This window comes from Erinaceus europaeus, chromosome 6 (assembly GCF_950295315.1).
Source record: "Erinaceus europaeus chromosome 6, mEriEur2.1, whole genome shotgun sequence".
NCBI classification, from domain to species: Eukaryota; Metazoa; Chordata; class Mammalia; order Eulipotyphla; family Erinaceidae; genus Erinaceus; species Erinaceus europaeus.
This window is the reverse complement of record NC_080167.1, coordinates 2,768,161-2,789,596: the sequence shown is the minus strand read 5'-3', so window position 1 is coordinate 2,789,596 and position 21,436 is coordinate 2,768,161. Positions and strand designations below refer to the sequence as shown.

General features: G+C 50.0%; 1 protein-coding gene across 2 annotated transcripts in view; it reads left to right on the top strand.

The window, feature by feature from the left end:
• ZNRF3 (zinc and ring finger 3) overlaps window positions 1-21,436 on the top strand; it is a 142,253-nt gene that overhangs the window by 85,341 nt on the left and 35,476 nt on the right. The gene's annotated exons all lie outside the window — the stretch shown is intronic.

Genomic DNA, 21,436 nt, shown 5'->3' with positions numbered 1-21,436 from the left:
CGGGGGGGGGGGGGGGCGGCGGTTTGCAAACTTTTTTGTTCGGAGTGGCAACAGTGATGGTCTTTGTTATGGCTTTACCTCACAGGCTGGTTAGGAGGTGAGGTGAGCTGAGATATCCAACACACAGTCAGCTCTTGAAAAACATTTGCTTTTATTGGGTGTGGTAATCCATTTAGAAACGGTAAACACTATATATATATATTTTTTTTTTTTCAGCCAGTGAGCCAGCTGTTACCTCTGACTACAATGTAAGACAGAAGTAATATTTAGTTTAGTAAGTCTTCCATCAGTGACCCTCACATACAATAGGCGACACTTTATTTTAAACCAGATTATTTTGTTAAAGGGAGAATTTTGGAGAAAGTTATAGGAAGTTCGGGTGGAGGAAAGGGGGTACCTTTCTGCCTGTAGTGTAGGAGAGAGAGCTGGGAGTGGGGCACCCAGCCCTGGTCCCTGGCCTTTTGAGGAATCTCTAGAGAGTCAGGCCGGAGAAGAGATGGTTTGGAGAGTACATCTCTCCTGGGAGTGAAGCTACCCCAGCCAGTTCCTCCTGAAACACGGTCACCCAGGAGACCCTGCAGGGGCCAGCCTTGTGATCTCTGCACCCCACTTATCTTTTGAGTAGCTTCCCCAGATCTGCCAGGTTCTTCTGTTCTAGGGGGAAACCACACAAGAACTGTAGCCTGTTTGGTTGACAGTCCGGGAGGCTGGATCAGGACTGATATCTCATCATTTGAATACTTGGCCAGAGCTGGTAATTACTCCTGGAGAGCACAGCTCCCTTGCGACCATCTGAGTGTTGTTGTCTTAGGAGAGATGCCAGTCGTACCCAGAGACTAGCAACAGTGCTTTCCTTGTGGTCCCCCCCTAACGTGTGATTTCCTCTTGGACCTCAGCTGCGGCTGTGGCTCTGCGATTTGTCTTAACCCACTCTGCCCTGGTCTAGTGGGACTCCACCTCTGTGTCTGTTGTGTCTGTCAGTGGGTGGGAGCAGTGCTCCCGGGGATGCCCCCTCCCACTGGTTCTCCCATGACCTAGTGGGAGGAAGTCAGTCAGGGATCCCAAGTGCTTCTCCTTGGTTTTACTTGGAGAGCACGGCATGGCTTGGCCTGCTGGCCTGTACAGCCAGGGGGAGTGAAACCCTAAACATAGACTGACTCATTAAGTACTTGCAGGACTTACTCACTCACCAAATCCCTATTTCATGAATGAGGGGCCCAGAAATTGAGTGTGTGCTTAGACCCGCCTTCCACCCTCTCCATGTTTCTGTTTCAAAGACTGTAGTAGCCAAGTAGTGTTTGCACGTGGTTAGTTACTGAAATTTGACTTAGCATCGGAATAAAATCATCAGCAAAAACGCTTGGGCCAGACAGCAAAGGCAATCTCACATTTGCTTAAGACCTGAATTGGTGCAGAAGGTCGGAAGAGTCAGGTATAACCCACCCACCCCCCATTTTTATAGTTCTTCTCGGTTTCAAGTCTGTTTGCATTGCTAAGTGTGTTGTGCGCTCCAGCCCCCAAGGGTGGTGACCAGAGACTAAGGTTAAGAAAAGCAAGGATCAGCTTGATGGCCTGCAGATAGTGTCACTTTCCATCATTTCTGAACTCGATCTGAGAAGATGAGCAGGGAGAGCCGCACAGCCAGGTTCACGCGGGTTGGGGAGCACGCCTCCCGTGTGCCGAGGCTTGTTGGAAGCTGGGGAAGGAGGCCTCTGACAGGGAACGGCCAAACCCAGACCCCTTTCTCTCCCTTGCCACCCACCTACCCACAGAAAATACCTTGGGGTAAAAAAAAAATCACTGAAATTAGGAATGGCCTACATTTAAACACATGTGTATATGTAAATACCTCTCCAAGAGTTCAAATAAAGTTTCACTTTAAAAGCAAAAGACATAAACTCATCGCCTTGTTTTATTACTTAGTGCTTTTGAACTCCTCAGAAGAAACACTGTAAACTCCTGAGTGAAATATAATTTATAGTTCCCTCACCGTCTCTCAGATCCACTTTGAGGTGGTGTAGAGACTCAGATCAGCCATGGGAAGCCAAGTTGGAGTGAGGGTGAGTTCCCCACGGCCGGGAGGCTGGGGGTGTTTGCGGCAAGATGCCAGGGCAGGGGAAAGCCTCTCCAGACTTCTACGCTGCTCTTGCCACTTTCCATGAAGTTCTGGGTTGCTTGCTCTTCATATTCTGAACTTCTGTATTCTGTTTGAGACCTTTCATTAATCATTCTAGTTTTGTGAGATCCTAGTTGCAACCCTGAAAGACATTTTGTTTCCTGTGATAGTTTAAGTCCTAGGAAATGAGATTTATATGTCAGTTATTTTATTCACTTCACCAGAGCACACTCAGCTCTGGTTTATGGTGGTCCTGGAGATTGAATTGGGGACCTTTGGTGCCTCTGGCATGAAAGTCTCAGTCCCTCTCTCCCTCTCTCTCCCTCTCTCCCTCTCCCTCCCTCTCCCTCCCTCCCTCCTTTTCCCTCCCCCTCCCCCTTCCTTCATAACCATTATGCTGTCTCCGTAACCCAGGTAACTAAAATGAATAAAATTGACATTTCTGAGCAGCTTTCTATTGAAGGTAAGGGTCTTCAGCCATTCTCAGAGTGCAGAAGTCTGTGTTTGTTCCCCAGGCATCTGAGCCTCCGGTCCAGAGTGTGTTTGCTAAACACCGTAGAGTACTGAGCATCTCGTGGAGTTGCCGGGAAGGCTGAAGATGTGTCCTGAGTTGTTCAGAGACTCTCCGGTTGAATGAATGAACTGGTTTGTGCGCACCACTCACATCTGAAACGTGAACAGAACCAGTGGGTGGCTATTCTCTGTGTTGAATAACAACTAGCCAGACAGTCATTGGAGGCTTGGACTGGGCAGAACTTGCAGCCATACCTTCTAGAACTGAGCTCACCTGGCTCAGCCCTACTGGAGCTGGGGACCCTGGAGTCCGGGGTGAGGCTGCACACTTGTTGATGAACCATGGAGATGTGGAGGGACCAGCGACCAGAGTTAGAAGCTTTTGTCATCTGGCGTTTTGGTCACAGGTGAGCGCCACGGTCCCAGGCCATGTCCTGCTCGGTGCCGTCCTGAGATCTGACTTTCTCTAGAAAAGTAGAGAAGGAGGCAGCTGTCTCTAGCTGGGTCCCTGGGGCACCTGCTCCAGGTCACCTTGTCCAGCCAGTGAGCCACGCGTGCCAACTGCCACGTGCTTGGAACACCTGGGAACAGCCCAAGATAGGGACACTGATGCTGTCAGATCCGCCCAGGATTCCTGTCTGCTCGTCATTGTGGCCTCACCCCAACCCACTGGATGCTTAGCGGTGTCTTAAGGTGGACTTGGTGTGTCAGTATGTGGGAGAGAGGGGCTGCTAGTGGCGCCCCGTGGGCAGAAGCCGGAGGTGCCGCCCAGCTCCCACAATGCCAAGGGCAGCCCCCGCCCCAGAGCACGATCTGGTTCTACATGTGTGTTGGGGGAGATCCTGCCTCACCGTGACGACAAGCGAGTGGCAAGCGCCCCCTTCCTAAGAAGACCTTGCATTTATTTTTCTCTCCTCTGTCCCACTGGCAACCCACAGAAGAGGCCCACAGGAGCCTTTGTGAGGTGCTCTGTTGAAGCGTGTTGTCAGTGTTAGGGTGCACTCATGTTCCCACACGAGTGCCAAGAGCCCGGGCCTTAAAGCCAGAGGCGTCAGCTTCTTAGATTGTGTGACTCTGGGGGCTGGGCAGCAGTGCTCTGGGTTAAGCCCACGTAGTGTGAAGCGCAAGGATCCCAGGTCAAGCCCCCGGCTCCCCACCTGCAGGGATGGGGGGGGGGGGTTGCTTCACAAGTGCTGAAGCAGGTCTGCAGGTGTCTTTGTCTTCCCCTCCTCTCTTAACTTGTGTCTTATCCAACAACAACAATACCCACAGCAACAATAATGGGGACAGATGGCCTCCAGGAGCAGTGGATTTGTAGTGCAGGCACTGAGACCCAGCAGTAACCCTGGAGGCAAAAAGAAAAGTGTGACTGCATGGCAGAGAAGATGCCCTCTCCTGTCTGTGTCCGCTCCTGCTTAGTGAGCGGAAACCTTTGGCCTAAGATGGACCAGGCAGGTTTCTTATTGGAGAGGAAGTTGGGGAGCCTCTTCAGCTACCTCAGATCTACTTTATTTTCTTTAAAACATTTATGAATCAGAAAGAGAGAGAACAGCAGGATGTTCATCCCTCTGGTAAATGTGATGCCTGGGATCAAATTTGCAAAGCTTTTATCCACTGTCCCAACTCCTGGGTCACCGATTTTCCATGAAAGAGTTCTGGAGTAACCGCCGTCTCACGCCCGACTTGAGAAAGGAAAACAAGAAGTAACTTGGTAATGAATCAGGCCAGGAGGAAAAGCAGCTCGGTAATAAATCAGGCCAGGAGGAAAAGCTCGCTGTTACACAGATGGAGAAGCCAGGGCGTGAGTACCACTTTTCTCTTAAGGTCTTGAGATTGATTTGGAAGTTATAGGCTTTTCATTTAATGCTGTTCTTCTGCTCTTAAATCTCTCAGAGACTTCTTGCTTAAAAATATATATATATTAATTGTGAGCTCATAAGATGCGCTCCGAGAAAAAAAAGGTACATTCATAAGCGCAACACCACCCCCACACACACTTAGCCAGAGACATTTTCAGCCATAAAAAGCTAATTGAAACGATTATTTGAAATACTCTGAGAAGCCCAAGAGAGTTCTGCTATCACAAGGCCCTTCCCGGGGCTGGGAGGTGAAACCTGGATCAGCATCTTTCAACTGTTTGGACCCGTGCTCTCTCCAGAGCAAAGGCCACCAGTGATGCCGCTCCATGAGCACCTAAGTGTGTGGTGGAGCAGTGAGTAGCCTGGCAAGATCCTGGGTTCAGTCTCTGGCAAGGTATGTGCCGGAGTGATGTTCTGGTTCACTTACCCTCCCTCCATCCCTCTCATTAATAGATAAATAAATCTTAAAAACAAAACCAACCAACCAAACAAACAAACAGAAAACAGAGAGCTAGTGAGTGACTGGGGAAGTATAAATAGTCCCATTGCAGAGTATCAACCTTGCTTTTGGCGCTCCTGGCTCAAACCCCAGGCCACATGTGTCACAGTGGAACTCTGCTTTCCCTCCCTCCCTCCCTCCCTCCCTCCCTCCCTCCCTCCCTCCCTCCCTCCCTCTCTCTCTCTCTCACTGTGCCCCCCTTTTGATCCCCCTTTCTCTCCTCCTCTCCCATCTTATCTGAAACTCTCCCTCTCGCATGTCTAAAAAATAAGTAAAAACCAGAAGAGTAATGAGCTTGCCTGCTTTTCAGAGGCCACTCTGAAGCGTCGAGAACTTAGCATTGGACCAGCAAGCTGGCTCACCTGAGTAGTGTACCACTAGCTTGTGACCTAGCATGTGACCCGGTGATGACAAAAAAAAAGAAGGAGAAGGAGAAGGAGAAGAAGAGGAGGAGGGGGAGGAGGAGGAGGAGGAGGAAGAAGAAGAGGAAGAAGAGGAAGAAGAGGAAGAAGAAGAAGAAGAAGAAGAAGAAGAAGAGGAAGAAGAAGAAGAAGAAGAAGAAGAAGAAGAAGAAGAAGAAGAAGAAGAAGAAGAAGAAGGAGGAGGAGGAGAAAAGGCATTAGAACCTAGCACAGGAAGTCAGCATATTAGGTATAAGCGGCCCATTCTTTCATTTTGGAGAGGAAGCCCCAGGGTCTCCTCTGATCTCTGTCTCCAGCAGAGGGGCTTCTCTTCATGGGAGATACCCAGATAAGTAGTCGGTGAGCCTGTGAGTAACTGTTTCACTCTCTCCCAGTCCCTGGAAAACCTGCACCTCACATTTGTCCATTGCGTGCTTGTTGTTGTTGTTTGTTTTGTTTTGTTTTGGTTTTGCCTCCAGTGTTATCACTGGAGCTTGGTGCCTGCACCACAAATCCACTGCTCCTGGAGGCCATTTTCCCCCCTTTTGTTGTATTGTTGTGTCATCGTTGTGGTTATTACTATTGTTGTTGTTGTTGATGTCAATGTTGTTGGATAGGACAGAGAGAAATGGAGAGAGGAGGGGAAGACAGGAGTGGGGGGGAGAGAAAGACAGGCACCCGCAGACCTGCTTCACCGCCTGTAAAGCGACTCCCCTGCAGGTGGGGAACTGAAGACTTGAATCGGGATCCTTACGCCGGTCCTTGTGCTTTGCACCACGTTTGCTTAATCCACTGCACTACTGCCTGATCCCCTCTTGTTTTTTTTGTGGAGGCAGAGGGAGAGAGACAAAGACACTTCGAAGCCACAGGGACTGGCCTTGAACCTGGGTCATGCACATAATAGTCAAGCAAGGGAACTCTCGCTCTAGTCCTCCCTGCATACTTGGGAGCTGCTGGGGCATCGGGGCAGGAGCTGGAAGGCTGGTCTCAAGACCACCCCCCGCTGCAGGTGGATGCAGCTTCTTTTTCTTGTTCTGTCTTTCGTCTGTTGTCCTCAAGGCGGTGTTTCTTTTATTTGGCGAAAGGAACCATTCTGCGTCATTTGGGCCAAGGAATCTGTTTTCAGATGACTGAACTCTGTCCAGAAAGAAGACAGAAATGACTGGTCCAGTTGTTCCCATGTGAAGGCTTGTCAGTTGATGGACGTTGATGCTGTCCAGACTTGGTAGTTTCTGGGAGCATGTGTGTCCAGTCCACAGTGTTGGACGGCTGTAGGCACTCCGGGCTGGATAGCTGTGAGAGGAGCTGCTGGGTCCTCTGGCAGCTCTGCATCGGACCATCTGAGGAGCCGCTGAGACTGTTGTCCGTGTGGCTGCACATTCTGCACGCCCACAGCCTCGCCAGCACTTTCATCTGTCTTTCAGTTACAGCCGTCATGTCCGCACTGGGTGTGAAATAGTGTCTTGTTGTGGTTTGGATTTGCATTTCCCTGGTGTCTGATTGTGGGTTGTCACTTCATGTGCTCACTGAGAACATGTAGCTGGGGGCCAAGAGATCGCTCAGCTGCCCACACTACCACTGCCAGAGGAGCTGGGTTCAAGCCCCTGCAGCCACGTGAGAGCAGGCACCATGTGAACGGGAAGCTTCACAGGCCGTGGAACAGTGCTGTGGCCTCTCCCCTTCTCTTTCAGAAGTGCGCTGTCTCTCAGGTATTTATTTTTGTACTCTGTTTTGGATAGAGACAGAGAAATTGAGAGGGAAGGGAGAGACAGACAGGGAGAGAAGGAGGGAGACACCTGCAGACCTTGGGAAGCTTCGACTCTTGGGAAGCGTCCTCTTCTGCAGGTGGGACCAGGGGTTTGGGCCAGGGTACTTGTACATGGTAAAGTGTGTGCCCAGCCCCTCTTTCAGTCTGTCTGTCTCTTATGCAGCATCTGCAAGAAGAGTGTGTTGGAGGCAGTAGGTTTACACAGACATGAAGTCCCAGGGAAATCCTGACAGGAAGAAGAGTTTATTTATCTTCTTTGAAGAAATAGGTACTCGGGTCGTTGACTCGTCTTCGTTTTATTTTAATGGTACTTTTTATTGCCACCAGGGTTGTCTCTGGGGCTTGGTGCCAGCACTACAAATTCACCACTCCCAGCAGCCATTTTTTCTTTTTCTTTTTTTTTTTTTTTCTCTTCCCTTTATAATTGCTAAGCAGTGAGAAATTGAGAGAGGAGAGAGAAAGACACCTGCAGACCTACTTGACTGCTCACGCAGCATCCCCACTGCAGATGGGCAGAAAAGCCTTGGGCACGGTCATACGTGCACCCGGCCGGACGCGCCGCCGCTCAGCCCCCTTGACGCACTTTTCGGTCGGTAGTTCACCTCTTCATTGTTGAGTTGCTAGGAGCTTTCAGTTTCTTGATGGTGCCTTTACTGCATCAAAGTTTTTACTTCTGACAAAAGTCTGTCTTTTGTTTGTTTGTTTGTCTGCTTGTACTTTGGGTAGCATATCTGGGAAGCGCCGTGAGATCATCCTTTCACTGAGGCATTTTACGTGGTTGCATATAGAAAGCCACTCTGGGTCCCACGGGAAGGATGAGAAAGCATTCCCCCCGCCCCCCCTTTTTTTTTTCTCTCCTTCAGAATTTGACTGAGGACCAGGAAGCATTTGTCTCTTCATCCCCGGTCCCCATCCTGATGTGATGCCCTAGACGCCACGAGGGTCCCCGTGTGCTGGCAGGACTCGCAGGCCCAGCAGCGCCCTGGATCCCTTCAGTCCAGCCAGAGTCTTTCATGGCTGCTTCTCAGAATCGCAGCAAGTGCCTGTGATACTCCTGTTGATCTGTGTCAGAGTCCCAGGCTCTTTCTTCTTCTTCTTCTTCCTGGTTTTTCCTTCGTCGTCATCTTCATTTACTTAGTTGTAAGAGAAAGACTGAAAGCAGAACATCACTCTGGTATATTGTGGTCCTAGAGATCAAATACAGAGCTCTACTCACACACATCTTTTTTTTTTTTATTTCTTTATTGGGGAATTAGTGTTTTACATTTGACAGTAAATGCAATAGTTTGTCCATGCATAACATTCCCCAGTTTTCCATATAACAACACAACCCCACTAGGTCCTCTGTCATCCTTTTGAACCTGTATTCTCCCCACCCACCAACTCCAGTTCAGGTTCTACTTGTCACACAAGTCTTGACCCAAACTGGCTGAGTCCCTTTCCTGGCCACTAGGAAGCTGCGTTCTTAAGGGATAGAGGTTCTATTTTGTCCAAGAGTAGGAGAAACAAGACGTGTATCAGGGTAAAGGGTGGGCAGGCGGTGGCAAGCTGATAGAGCTCACTTGTTACAGTGAGCGAGGACCGGGTTCGACCCGGGGAAGCTTCCCCAGTGGTGAAACAGTACTGCAGATGTCTTTCTCTTCTTCCTTTTCCTTTTCTTTCTTCCTTTTTCTTTCTTTCTTTCTTTCTTTTTTTTTTTTTTTTTTGCCTCCAGGGTTATTGCTGGGACTTGGTGCCTGCACCATGAACCCACTCCTTCTGGAAGCTTTCATTTTTCCCTTTTGTTGCCCATGTTGTTTTATCAGTGTTGTGGTTATTATTATTGCTATAGATGTCATTGTTGTTGGATAGGACAGAGAGAACTCGAGAGAGGAAGACAGAAGGGGAGAGACAGACAGACACCTGCAGACCTGCTTCACCGCTTGTGAAGTGATTCCCCTGCAGGTGGGGAGCCGGGGGCTCGAACCGGGATCCTTATGTGGGTCCTTGCGCTTTGCGCCACGTGCGCTACTGCATGACCCCCCCCCCCTTTTTCTTCTTCCCTGTCTATTTCTCTGACTTTATCCAGCCAATCCTAACAGCAAGAATAAAGGGAAGAGAAGGTGTACTTGCTGAAATGCTAACAAAGGACGTAGGTGACCACCAGCTCTTTGCTGTGCTTTCAGTGCTTTAAAAACACCAAGGCTGGGAGCCAGGCGGTAGCGCAGCAGGTTAAGCGCAGGTGGCGCAAAGCACAAGGACCGGTGTAAGGATCCCGGTTCAAGCCCCCGGCTCCCCACCTGCAGGGGAGTCGCTTCACAGGCGGTGAAGCAGGTCTGCAGGTGTCTGTCTTTCTCTCCCTCTCTCTGTCTTCCCCTCCTCTCTCCATTTCTCTCTGTCCTATCCAACAACAATGACATCAGTGGTGACTACAACAATAAAACAGCAAGGGCAACAAAAGGGAATAAATAAGTAATTAAAAAAAAACAAAAAAAACCAAGGCTCTAAGAAGTGGGAAAAGTTTGCTGACGAGCACAGGTTGGAAATGCCCAGGATGGCTGGACTTGATTCACAGAAGGGCTAAGAGTGTCTGCTGAGGCAGGGGTGGGGACTGTCACCAACAGGTATGCAGGGCCCTTTCATGGGCTCTGCCCAGGAGCCTGTGTGGGTGGTCTGGCTTCAGGCCCACCGCCTCGGCGCACGGCAGGATTGGGTGCACAGGAGCGCGGCAGGGGGAGCTGGTTGTGTGTGCAGTACTTCATATTTGCTGAACCTGAGGCTGTTTCCCCAAGGTCTTTTCATGAGGCACTGGGGGAAAAATTGTGGTTACTTTGAGATAATTTTATTCTCTGAGATTCATCTAAAGCCCTGCAAAAGCCATTTGCTGTTACATAGTCTTAATATAGATTTCGAGCTTTATACCATGGCTGTGATCAAAAAAGAAGGAGAAGGAGAAGGAGAAGGATTATTTTCATGTCCAAGGGAGAGACCAGAGCCCAGCTCAGCTCCGGCATGCGGTAGTGCTGGGTAATGAGCTGGAGACCTGAGCGAGGCATCAGACATGCAAGTCAGGTGCATTGCTGCTGTGTTGTGCTCTGTCCTTGGCTCGTGACTGTGGCTTTTAAAAATGTAGTTGAAGGTAACTCAGTGGCAGCACTGGGCCCAGCCCCCGGCAGCATGTGGGCACAGCGCTAGGTGAGAGGCAGTGGATGGTGGGCAGTGCTTTGCTCGCGCTCTCTTCCCACCATGGCCCTCTGACGCCACAGCCAGCAAAAAATGCCACTATCCAGAATTCATACGTGCCATAGAAATGGACTCTTCCTTAAAGGTCAAAATAGAATCTTTTTTTTTTTTTTTTTTTTTTAACATATCAGGGCACTACTCAGATCTGGTTTATGGTGGTTGGGGAATTGAACCTGGGGTGTTGGAGCCTCAAGCATGAGAGTCTTTGCATAGCCATTATGCTGTCTACCCTTGCCCAGAATCAGTCTGTTTTGAAAACAACATCACCAGTGGAATTGCTTTCAGCTCTCCGCAGTGACCCGTAGTCTCCCCCCCCCCCCACACACACACACACGTAGCCAAGATCATCCAATTCTTTAGAAGTCATCAAATCATGTGAAGCCGTGTCTCCTACCAGTCGCCCACCCTCCTGCTTCACTTTGTTACTGTCCTCTGCTCAGGTCAGGCTCTGGTCTCCAAATAAGAGGAAATCTGAAAATGGCCTGTTTCAGGCAATCCAGGTGTGTCTCCGAGATTTAGAGTTAAGAAGTCAAGTAAATATTTTGGCAGCCTAACAAAGGTAAGAAAGGGAGAATGCACCTAATGGGCTTCTCAGATTACAGGCCTGTCCAAACACTGCCTTCCTCCAGGCTGGCCAGGGCGGCCTCCTGCCCTGCCGGTGGGCTGGCAAAGGCCAAGCCCACTACAGAGAGCTGGACTCTACCCCCCCCATACACACACACACACACACACACACACACACTGGCCCTGTGCCCAATAGGGCATTTTGGATTCAGGTTCCTTCTAAATGGGAGAAAGGATACTGATGAATTTGTGGCAGGTCTTTCTTCCTTCACAGATTCTAACCACACTGCTACTTTGCTAAAATAATCCCAGTGAGTGTCTTCCCTTCCCTTCAAGTCAGAACTCTGCTTAGCAAGACTCATCTCCACTAACTTTTTTTGTGTGTGTGACTTGAATGATCTTGAGGTTTGAGGCAGCTATGAGAGAAGGAGCCAGAAGCAACACGCCAGAGGATTGCGGGACTTTGAGGCCTGTGATCTGGTCATCCAAGCGTGCTGGTCAGGAGTGTGTGCGGGGCTCTTCTGTTGCCTGGTTGAAGCATAGAGACACCCCAGAAGGCACACTGTGACCTGCTAGTGGCGTGTCGGCGATCAAGCCGTGCCTGGTGTCTCGTCTAACAGAAAGTCAGGCACAGACTCCCTGCCCTCCCCCCAGTGGCTTCTGCCGGCTCACCTTGGCAAGGCCGCCACCAAGGAGGCCGAGAGGGACTGGTGGGGAGGCGGGAGGAGGCTGGAGTGGCACGGAGGCTCCTCTGATCGCCTCTGCCCCTGTTCCTCTACTGATCTGATGAGGTGCTGAATAGGACCCGAGGGGCAGTGAAGGGAGGAGAAGAAAGCTCTGGGAAAGAAAAGGACACCCCTGTGAACCTGCTCAGCTTCACTGGCCGGATTTTCCAACCAGGGAGCCGCTCAACTCTTGCTAGCCCGGCTGCCGCCCCTCACCCCGGCCCCTCCCGTCTCCGCTTTTCAGACCCTGTGTGTGTTTTGTGTTTGAATCACTGCTGCTCTCTCTGGTTCTCAGGCTGGGAACCCACTGCGCCTGTTTCCATGGTCACTGGGAAGCTCTTAGTGCCATGTGCTTCAAAGGGAGCCTCGCCCCTCCCCGCGCTCGCTCGCTGCTGCCTGCCCGGGCAGCCACACAGTCAGCTGCACAATGAGCGGTGGCTCTGAGCCCGGCCCCTGACCCTCCCCGGCCAGGAGGAAAGCTGGTGTCGCCTCCTAGAACCACCCCGTCTGTGGAATGCTCGGGTGTACACTCTGGTGGGCTCATGAGGATGGGAGCACGCGGGCGCAGGGGCCTCACACAGAGGTTATGGTACAGGGACGAAGTTTGAGTGTTCTTCTGAAATAAAAGCCCAAGTTCCACCCAAAAGAGATGCCCTCACTTGGACCGGGAGAGTGACTGGGAGTGCCGCCCCCGCCCCCCCCCGCACCCCCCTCACCCTCCACCCCCCACCCCCCACCCCCCACAGGCTAGCTGCAGCTTCTCAGCTGGCTCTCAGTCCTTCTGGCCATCAGAATGGAATGGGAATGGAGGCAGGTGTGGGCACTGACTTCCTGTCCCCAGATTGGGGGTTACAGCCCTCTCTGCTCACTACTCCCGCACCTCCACGAGTGCCCAGGCAGGCACACGCTGGGTTTGGAGTCTGTTTCTGCTTGTTTGTTGAATCAGTACTGCAGAGGAAGGAAGCCTCTCCTATCAGCCTGAAGTAAACGGGGCTTAATGATGAGGCTGGAATGAAAAAGTGAGCGTCCCCTGAAGAACGCACATTTAGATGCTAAGCCTGCCCCAGTGCTCAGACCTCAGGAAGGCCATTTCTACCATGGTCTTCCCACGCTCCAGAGAGGATGTATAGGGAACTGGTTTTCCACCCAGTGATGAGTAGATGATGTGTCTGTTTTTTAAATTGGGCTGCTTTGCTCTGATGTACTTTTCCACACCGTTGCCGGTTTCTCAACTGTCTCTGGGCTGACGCTTCCTTTCCTGCTGGCAAGTCCTCCCTGCAGAAGACATTGCTGGCAGCCCTGGCACATGGCGCTCGGTGTGCGGCCCTGGGAGTTTCTGCAGAGTGTGCCTTTGCTGTGCAGTCGTGGTACCTGCCATTCCTGCTTGTGAGTCAAGCTTCTGGAAGAAGGTTCTCTAAGATGTGCAGACTCACGGCTCATGGCTCACAGGTCTGTGACCCCAAGATGGTGTTCACTGACTACATAGGACATTATCACAGTATGTTCAGCTGACTCGGCCTCAGCATAGCACTTCCCAGGTGCACTTTCCACAAGAACACGTGCACACGGAGACCTGATGGTTAGTACATTCAACGTGCCTGCGAAAGGCCAGGTGAAGCTCTCCCTGGCTGTAGTAACAGTGCTATTTCTTTTCTTCTTTTTAAAATAATTTTTAATGTTTATTTTATTTATTCCCTTTTATTGCCCTTGTTTTATTGTTGTAGTTATTGTTGTCATCGTTGGATAGGACAGACAGAGAGAAATGGAGAGAGGAGGGGAAGACAGAGAGGGGGAGAGAAAGACAGACACCTGCAGACCTGCTTCACCGCCTGTGAAGCGACTCCCCTGCAGGTGGGGAGCCGGGGGCTTAAACTGGGATCCTTAGTCCGGTCCCTGCGCTTTGCGCCACCTGCGCTTAACCCGCTGTGCTACAGCCGGTAGTGCTGTTTCATCCCTACTGTGTGCCAGGTGTTTTACCCACCACCCAAACCCTTACATCGCCCCGTCCCATCCCGGGGAGAAGTGGTGTGTGTTTGTTCTGTTAATGCAGGATCCGTTGGTGTGTGGGGACATGTAGCTAGTTTCTTTCACACAGGTTTAAATTGGCTACATCTGCATCATCTCTCTCTTTTGCTCCTTTATGCCGTCTGTGGAAGTTCTATTTTCACTCTTTTACGAAACTGCCTGAAAGGTGGTGCTCTTTGTGTGCTCAGATGGTGAGAAAAGGCAGATGGAGGATGACACCGTTTCCCTATGCTGAAAAATGTCGCCATCTGTGTCCCGCTGGTGGGCAGTCCAGGCGATCTCCTTAGTAGTGGGAGTTGAAAGCACCAGCTCTTCGGGCCAGGCTAGGGCTCCATGGCCACATTTCAGAGGACCTGACCGGGGCCTTGCTGCGCTGACGACAGCTCTGCTCTGGTTCTTGCTCACTCTCCCTCGAGTTGGCTTCAGCCAACCAGTTTCTCAGCTCACGCTCTGCAAAAAGAGGGTCAGCACAGTTCACACTGACTCCCGTAGCTGTCTGTTGTGGGTCTTGAACAGACTTTGGGAAAGAGGAACGTGAGCTTCTCAGTCACACAACCCTATGAATTTTGTTTTGTTTGGTTTTCTTTTTCCCCAAAGTCAAGCTCATCTGATAGGCTGAATGAATGAACATCTTTTTTTTCCTCCCTCCCTTCCCTCCTTCCTTCCTTCCTTCCTTCCTTCCTTCCTTCCTTCCTTCCTTCCTTCCTCCCTTCCTTCCTTCCTTCCTTCCTTCCTAGTTTTGGCCTCCAGGGTTATCGCTGGGTCTCAGTGCCGGCCAACCCTATGAATCCACTGCTCCTGGTGGCCATTTTTTCCATTTTTATTATTTTATTTCCATATTATTAGAGGGAATCAAGAGAGGTGGGGAAGAAAGGGAGAAAGATACACACCAGCAGACCTGCTTCACTGCTTCAAGAAGTGAGCCCCTGCAGGTGGGGAGCCTGGGGGCACGACCTGGGATCCTTTCGTGGCCTTTGCCCATCGTACTGTGTGTGCTTAACCTGGTGTGCCACTGCCTGGCCCTGAACATCTTTTTCTTTACATGTGGCCCAGGGACTGAACTAAAGTGAAAGAGGTGTGGAAATGGCTGGGTTCTCTTTCAGGTCCATGCAGGCAAAAGTATATTGGTGATTCTTGACTCGAGTTTAGTGATCCTCCAGAAGAAGATTTGGTTTTTCATCAGTACGTCAACGGCTATCCTTGCTGGCAGTTTTAATAGAAGGATTAGGGAGATTGGAGGTCTCTTGTTGTGTGCTTTACATTGGGTTGTTCTAGCTCTCCCCCTGCCAAGAAAATTTGGATCAGTCCTGCTAGTTTCGCAGGCCCGCTTGGCCCCGCCCCAAGGAACCCTGAGAGGGTTCCAGAGTTCCAGAGTTGGAGAGTTGGAGAGTTGCAGAGTTAGAGAGTGCTTGGCGGGGGAAAGAGGCAGCAGAGTTCTGTTTGGTGATTAGTTTGTCTTAGTTTATGAATCGTTGTTCCTGAATAAAGAAATACAGCTTCCCTGCCCAGCCGTATGTCTCTGGTCGTCTCTGTTACCTGCCCGTGAAGCTAGCCCAGCCAGCTGGAGCCTCCGAATTTTAACAACAGTCTCTCATCATTCACAGTTGAACCTTCGATTCAGTTGAGCCTCTGATTCAGTTCTCTTGTTTGTCTAAAATCTGTGACTGTGAGAATCTAGGTAACCTACTAGTCTTTCTTGTTAACTGAGAAGGTTCATTCTGTTACTGGACTCAGCTTGATCATTGAAGTATGGAAGAATACGGAATGTTACATGTACTAGGATCACAGAACTCCAGCCCTCCCAACACTCCTTTGCCATGTTGCTAAGGTCCCTCCACGTCCCGCAAGCAGCCTTGACGTGTCCTCTGAGCGTTAGGGACTCTTCCAGCCCTTCTTAGAAACCTCGGGAGTAGCACAGTGGGTTAAGCGCATGTGGCGCAGAGCGCAAGGACAGGCGTAAGGATCCTGGTTCAAGCCCTGGCTCCCCACCTACAGGGGAGTCGCTTCACAGGCGGTGAAGCTTCACCTGTGAAGCTTCACAGGTGTCTGTCTTTCTCTCCCCCTCTCTGTCTTCCCCTCCTCTCTCCATTTCTCTCTGTCTTATCTAATGACAACAACAACAATAAAAAGACAAGGGCAACAAAAGGGAAAATAAATAATTTTTTTAAATTAAAAAAAAAAGAAAGAAAGAAACCACATCCTCCTGAAAATCTTTCTGGACCCGAAGAAAGAAACAAAGCCTCAGAAGAAAAGGGGCAATTTGACTTTTTCGAATGTGTGAGTTTGTGGGAAGGGAGGGAGGGAGGAGGAAATCCCAGGAGTAGAACCGATAGGATGAGCAGATAGAACACATGTTCCTGAACCAGTCAGGAAGAGCTGTTTAACTGTGATCCTGGCTTTGGTGGTCAGGAGACCATCTCCTTGCTCCGAGGCACCCAGCAGAGGGATGGATCTGCATGGACCTAGCAACAGATGACAAGTTAGGATATGCCTAGGATATCACTGCCCTATGGTGACTTAGAAGAGAGAAATAAAATTAACAAAGCAAAGATTTAAAAATCTAAGCAAATTTTTACATAAACTGAAGTTTTTTACAGTAAACTGAAGTATTTGGAGGGATTTTCCCAGTCGACACACTCAGGGCACAAACTCCTTTCTCTGGTGCTGATTCTTGAGTCTTGCCGCCCTCTTTCCTTCCTTCAGTTGTTGTGAAGTCTATGTAAAAACTATAATTTGGGGTCAGCATTTCATGGTATTGTATTCACACTATTTACAACCTTCTCCAGAACTTTTTCTTTGATCTTCCCCAACTGAAACTGCGTGTGTAACAACTTCTGCTCTTCCTTCCCCAGTCCCTGCAGCTACCTGCCTTGCATGGAGTCACCTCTCCATGCAGGCCCTGCTCTAGACATCTCAACAAGCGAAGTCAGACTTTTTTTTTTCTTCTTCCTCCCGAGCTGATCTCTGAGGCTCAGTGCCGGCAACTATGAGTCCACTACTTCTGGTGGCCATTTTTTCCATTTTATCGGATAGGACAGAGAAAAACTGAGAGAGGAGAGGGAGATAGGTAGACCCCTGCAGGTGGGGAGCGGAGGCTCAAACTGGGATCTTTGTGTGGCTCCCTGTGCTTGCTTAGTACTGTGTGCGCTTTGCCGCCGCCCGGGCCCCTCCTTTAGTATGTTTTGGGCAACATAACAGCCTCGGGGTTTCCTCTTGGGTGTAACGTGTGGGAGTTTCTTGGCTGAGTAATGTCACATTGTGTCTGTATGTCTCCATACACAACATTGCTTTTTTCATTCATCATCAGTGGCTTCATCCATCAGTGGCTTCTTGAGTTGTTCCCACTTCTTAGTTATTATGAGTGCTTGTACTATAAACCTGGTGTACACATGTCTTCTCAGGACTCTGCTAGCAGTTCTTTTGGGTTTATAACCAGAAAAGGAATTGCTGAATCGTGTGATTATTCTGTGAGGACTCTCCGCACCATTGTCCACAGCAGTGCATCATTTTATAGCCCCACCCGCAACGTGCTAGGCTTTCAGTCTCCCCACATCTTATAAACACTTTTCTTTTTCTGAGCTTTTAATGATAGTCATCTTAAAAGGAAGTTTTGCATTGTTGTTCTGATGGACGTTTTTCTAATGATTCCTGATGTCTTGGCGGTCTGTTTTAGAGAATCGAGAGGCCAGAGCAGCACATCTGCAGGGCTGAGGAGCTGAGCTCAGGACCATGTGCTTCTGAGTCAGACCTCTAGCGTCACACCACTTCCTGGGCCACCTGTGTCAATATTAAATCGAGCTATTGATTTTGTTGCTGTTAGATTATAGACGTTCTTTATATATTCTGGATTGTAGTCCTTGACTACATTCATCTCTGTGACTTCAAATGTTTTCTCCCCTTTCCTGGGTCTCTTTTCACTCTGTTGATAGTTTTCTTTGACAAACACAGACTTTTAAAATCTTGCAGCTTCCTCTGTTCCCTTGTACTTTCAGTGTCTCTTTTCTGAACTCCCTCCCTGATTCCTTTCACCTAACATCCTACACACAGACGGTTACACACACCCTTGCTACTGAGTCTTGGTCCATAACTTACTGTCATCCCATGATTTCCAAAAAAGAAGCCAGACTGACTTTCTGGACCAGACTCTTGGGGCCTTGATGCTTTAGGAGTTGCGTGGGGTGGGCTTATAAAGGGTGATAGGAACTTTACAGACGGTGCTCTGGGCTGGCCGCAGGGGCCCAGCCAGCTGACTGCGCCATTCTGTGGTCAGCTCCTTGCAGACGGGGAGCCCCTGCCTGTCTCCGTGGCCCCACGGTGTGGCATGGTGAGGAAGTAGGGGCCGGCAGCTGGCTGGATCTACAGGACGCAGCCTTGGCTGGTAGTGAACCAGTGCAGAGGGGAACGCTGTTGTGTGTGAGGGAAATAATGCTAGCTCCCAAACCTATAATTCCAAAGTTTAGGAAGAAGAAGAAGAAAAGATTTCCAACCAAACTGTTTTATCTTTGAATTCTAAATGGGAGATTGTTCCCCCAGCTAAGCTGGCTGCAGAAGCCTGGCCAGTTTCAACAGTCTGCAGGCAGCTCTCCTCCAAAGAACCAGAAACCGTTGGCTCAAAGGAGCCCAAACCAAGGAACCAACCTGCTGGGAGCCGTTTTCCAAGTAACTTCAAGCAACGCCTGCATGTAAATCCTCCTGCTAGGGAAAGGCACTTTGGCAAATGAAGACCCTAATTAGAGGTGGAAGGGTTCTATTTTGCTTTTCGTTAATCCTTACCCTGGGGCCTTTGCAGTGCCGCCATGTCTCTGCTTGTGTGCAAAGAAATTCCCAGCTTCTCTTTGTAACAAGATCCTCTTTTGGGGAAAGAAGCAACAAGCCGACAGTGTGGGCCCACCACAGCCGGAGGACCCTGCCACTAGCCTAACCCAAAACAAAGAGCTGGTCTGGGCCGGAGAGGCTGGGTCCCCTGGGTTGGCTGGGTCTTTGAAGTTGTGGGCCAAATTGGATGGGATCTCATGCTGCCCGCCCCGCCCCGCCCCGAGAGTCAGAACCCTGCTTAGCAGACGAGAGAAGTTTCTGCAGTCCCTGAGGGGAACAGAAGTGTGAACAACACATGAAGCCATAAAGGAACACTGCGGCTCTGAAGTACCAAGGCTGAGGTCGAATTTGAAACAGCAGCGGAACCTTCTTCCCTCTTCTGCTTTTTTTTTTTTTTTTTTTTTTTGCCTCCAGGGTTATCGCTGGGGCTTGGTGCCTGCACCACAAATCCACTGCTCCTGGAGGCCGTTTTTCCGATTTTGTCGCCTTTGTTGTTGCCCTTGTTGTTATTATTGCTGCTGTTGTTGTTGGACAGGACAGAGAGAAATTGAGAGAGGAGGGGAAGACGGAGAGAAAGAGAGACACCTGCAGGCCTGCTTCACTGCTTATGAGGTGACACCCCCCCCCCCCCGCAGTGGGGAGCTGGGGGCTCAAACCAGGATCCTGTGCCGGTCCTTGTGCCATGTGCGCTTAACCTGCTGTGCTACCACCTGGCCCCCTCTATTCTGCCTTCTTACGTGACTGTCTCATCTAGGCAGGAAAGCAGAGGGCCATGTTCTCTACCAAACCAACCACTTCTTAGTGCGCGAAGTAACCAGGGATATGGATTCTGTAGGGAAGCTGGTCCATAGGGCTTGGTGCTGGGCACGTCACTCACACAGTCAGCCTCAGGGGGTTGGGACTGATGATCCGTGTATTTAAATTCTCCTTTGGTCCTAGAATGGCAAATGAGGAGAGTTCTCTGGGCCCCAGGTTATCTGGCTGAGAGTGAATGGGAGAAGCAGTTTTACACAGTTCTAGATAACTGAAAGAGAATGGTTCAAGTGATCCTTCAGCCTTCTTAGGTAGTGAGTCTCCTTTAGCTTGTCAGAGAGAGAGATTGATTAATCTATTTGTTGATCTTCCTTCTGTATTTTTTAAATATTTATTTTATTTATGGAGGGGATCCAGACAAAGTGGATTGGCAAACAGTGGCAATGCCAGTTTGTAAAATTGAGAGGAAATTCCATGTTTGAGTCAAACATAGGAAGAATGCCTTTCTTTTTTTTTTTTTTTCTTTTTTGGCCTCTTGGCTTATGGCTGGGCTCAGTGCCTCCGCTAGAAATCCACCACTCCCGGTGGGCATTTTAAAACTTTTCTCATTTTATTGGCTAGGACAGAGAAAGCAAGGGCTCGAACCTGGGTCCTTGCACATAGTACTGTGTGTACTTAACTGCCCGGTCCCCGGAAGAATGCCTCTGTCGTGAACGACGCCACCGGCCGGGGCCTGACTGCAGCCGCCACCCACGGCCCAGGTCCCACACTCACCCAGCACCTGCTCACTCGCCTCCTCAGCTCCTCGCTGCCTACCAGTTCTGCCCCTTGACTCCAAAGCCGCCCCTGTGGGTGGAGCTGGCCGCACTCGTTCAGGTTCTGCAGAGTGGACTTGTGAACCACAGCCCTCGCGGAGCAGCCAGAAGTCTGGTTCCTGGACGGATGTGTTCGTTGCATTTGCTTCCCAAAAGCCCTCGGTTTGCTCGTATTGTCTAAAGTTAGGCTTCAGGGAATCCCAAGCTGTCTTTCACTTCTCAGATCTGCACTTGTGGCTAGGCCACTGCAGCTTCTTGTAGAAAAATGGGCTGATGTGTTTGCAGCCTGGCAATAGTTATGACAGTCGTGAGTATCCTGCCAGGCTAGTCACTCACTGTTCCTGGTCCAGCTTCTCAATCTTGAATTTATTTGCAGGGGGGCTTTTGGAGACTCCTCAGACACTGGGGGACAGGTAGATCCATGGGTGAAAGAAAATGAGTTTTTATTTAAAAAAAATTTTTTTTTGCGCCTCCAGGCAAATCCACTGCTCCTGGAGGCCATTTTTTTCCTTTTGTTGCCCTTGTTTATCGTTATTGTTACTGATGTCATTGTTGTTGGATAGGACAGAGAGAAATGGAGAGAGGAGGGGAAGACAGAGAGGGGAGAGAAAGACAGACACCTGCAGACCCTGCTTCACTGCTCGTGAAGCGACCCCCACCCCCCCAACAGGTGGGGAGCCGGGGCCTCGAACCGGGATCCTTGCGCTGGTCCTTGCGCTTTGTTCCATGTGCGCTTAACCCGCTGCGCTACTGCCCGGCCTCCTTTTTTTTTTTTTTTAAAGGTAAAAGAAAACTACCATTAGGCCCTTGGTTGTTCTGTTGATTTGGGGGATGTGTACTTAAGTAGCAGAATATGCTAGCAACTCTGGCCTTGTTGTTCTGAGTTCCATTCATAGCTAATTTCAGATGGAATTAAACTGACAAGGGGAGAGGGGCCTGGTACTTTGTACGTCGAATGGCATTTGTACCTTGTAAGCACCTGTGAGCATTGCCTGTTTAACTTGCAGTGGTGGTGGGCTTTGAAAGGACTCAGATGCGGGGCAGGAGATGGAGTAGGCGGAACACATGTCTAACCAAGCATGGGACCCTGGGTTCGTCCTAGCACCAGGATGGGAACACCACAAACATCACCGAGGGAGCCCCAGGGATGGTGAAACTGTGTTCTGCTGTGTCTCTCTCACTGAGTAAAAAAAAAAAAAAAAACTAGAATAAAAGGGGGAAGATAGCATAATGGTTCTGCAAGGAAACTCTCATGCCTGAGGCTCCAAAGTCCCAGGTTCAATCCCCTGCACTACCATAAGCCAGTGCTCATAAATGCTTGGTAAAAAAAAAAAAAAATCTAGAATAAAAGTTGGGCTGGG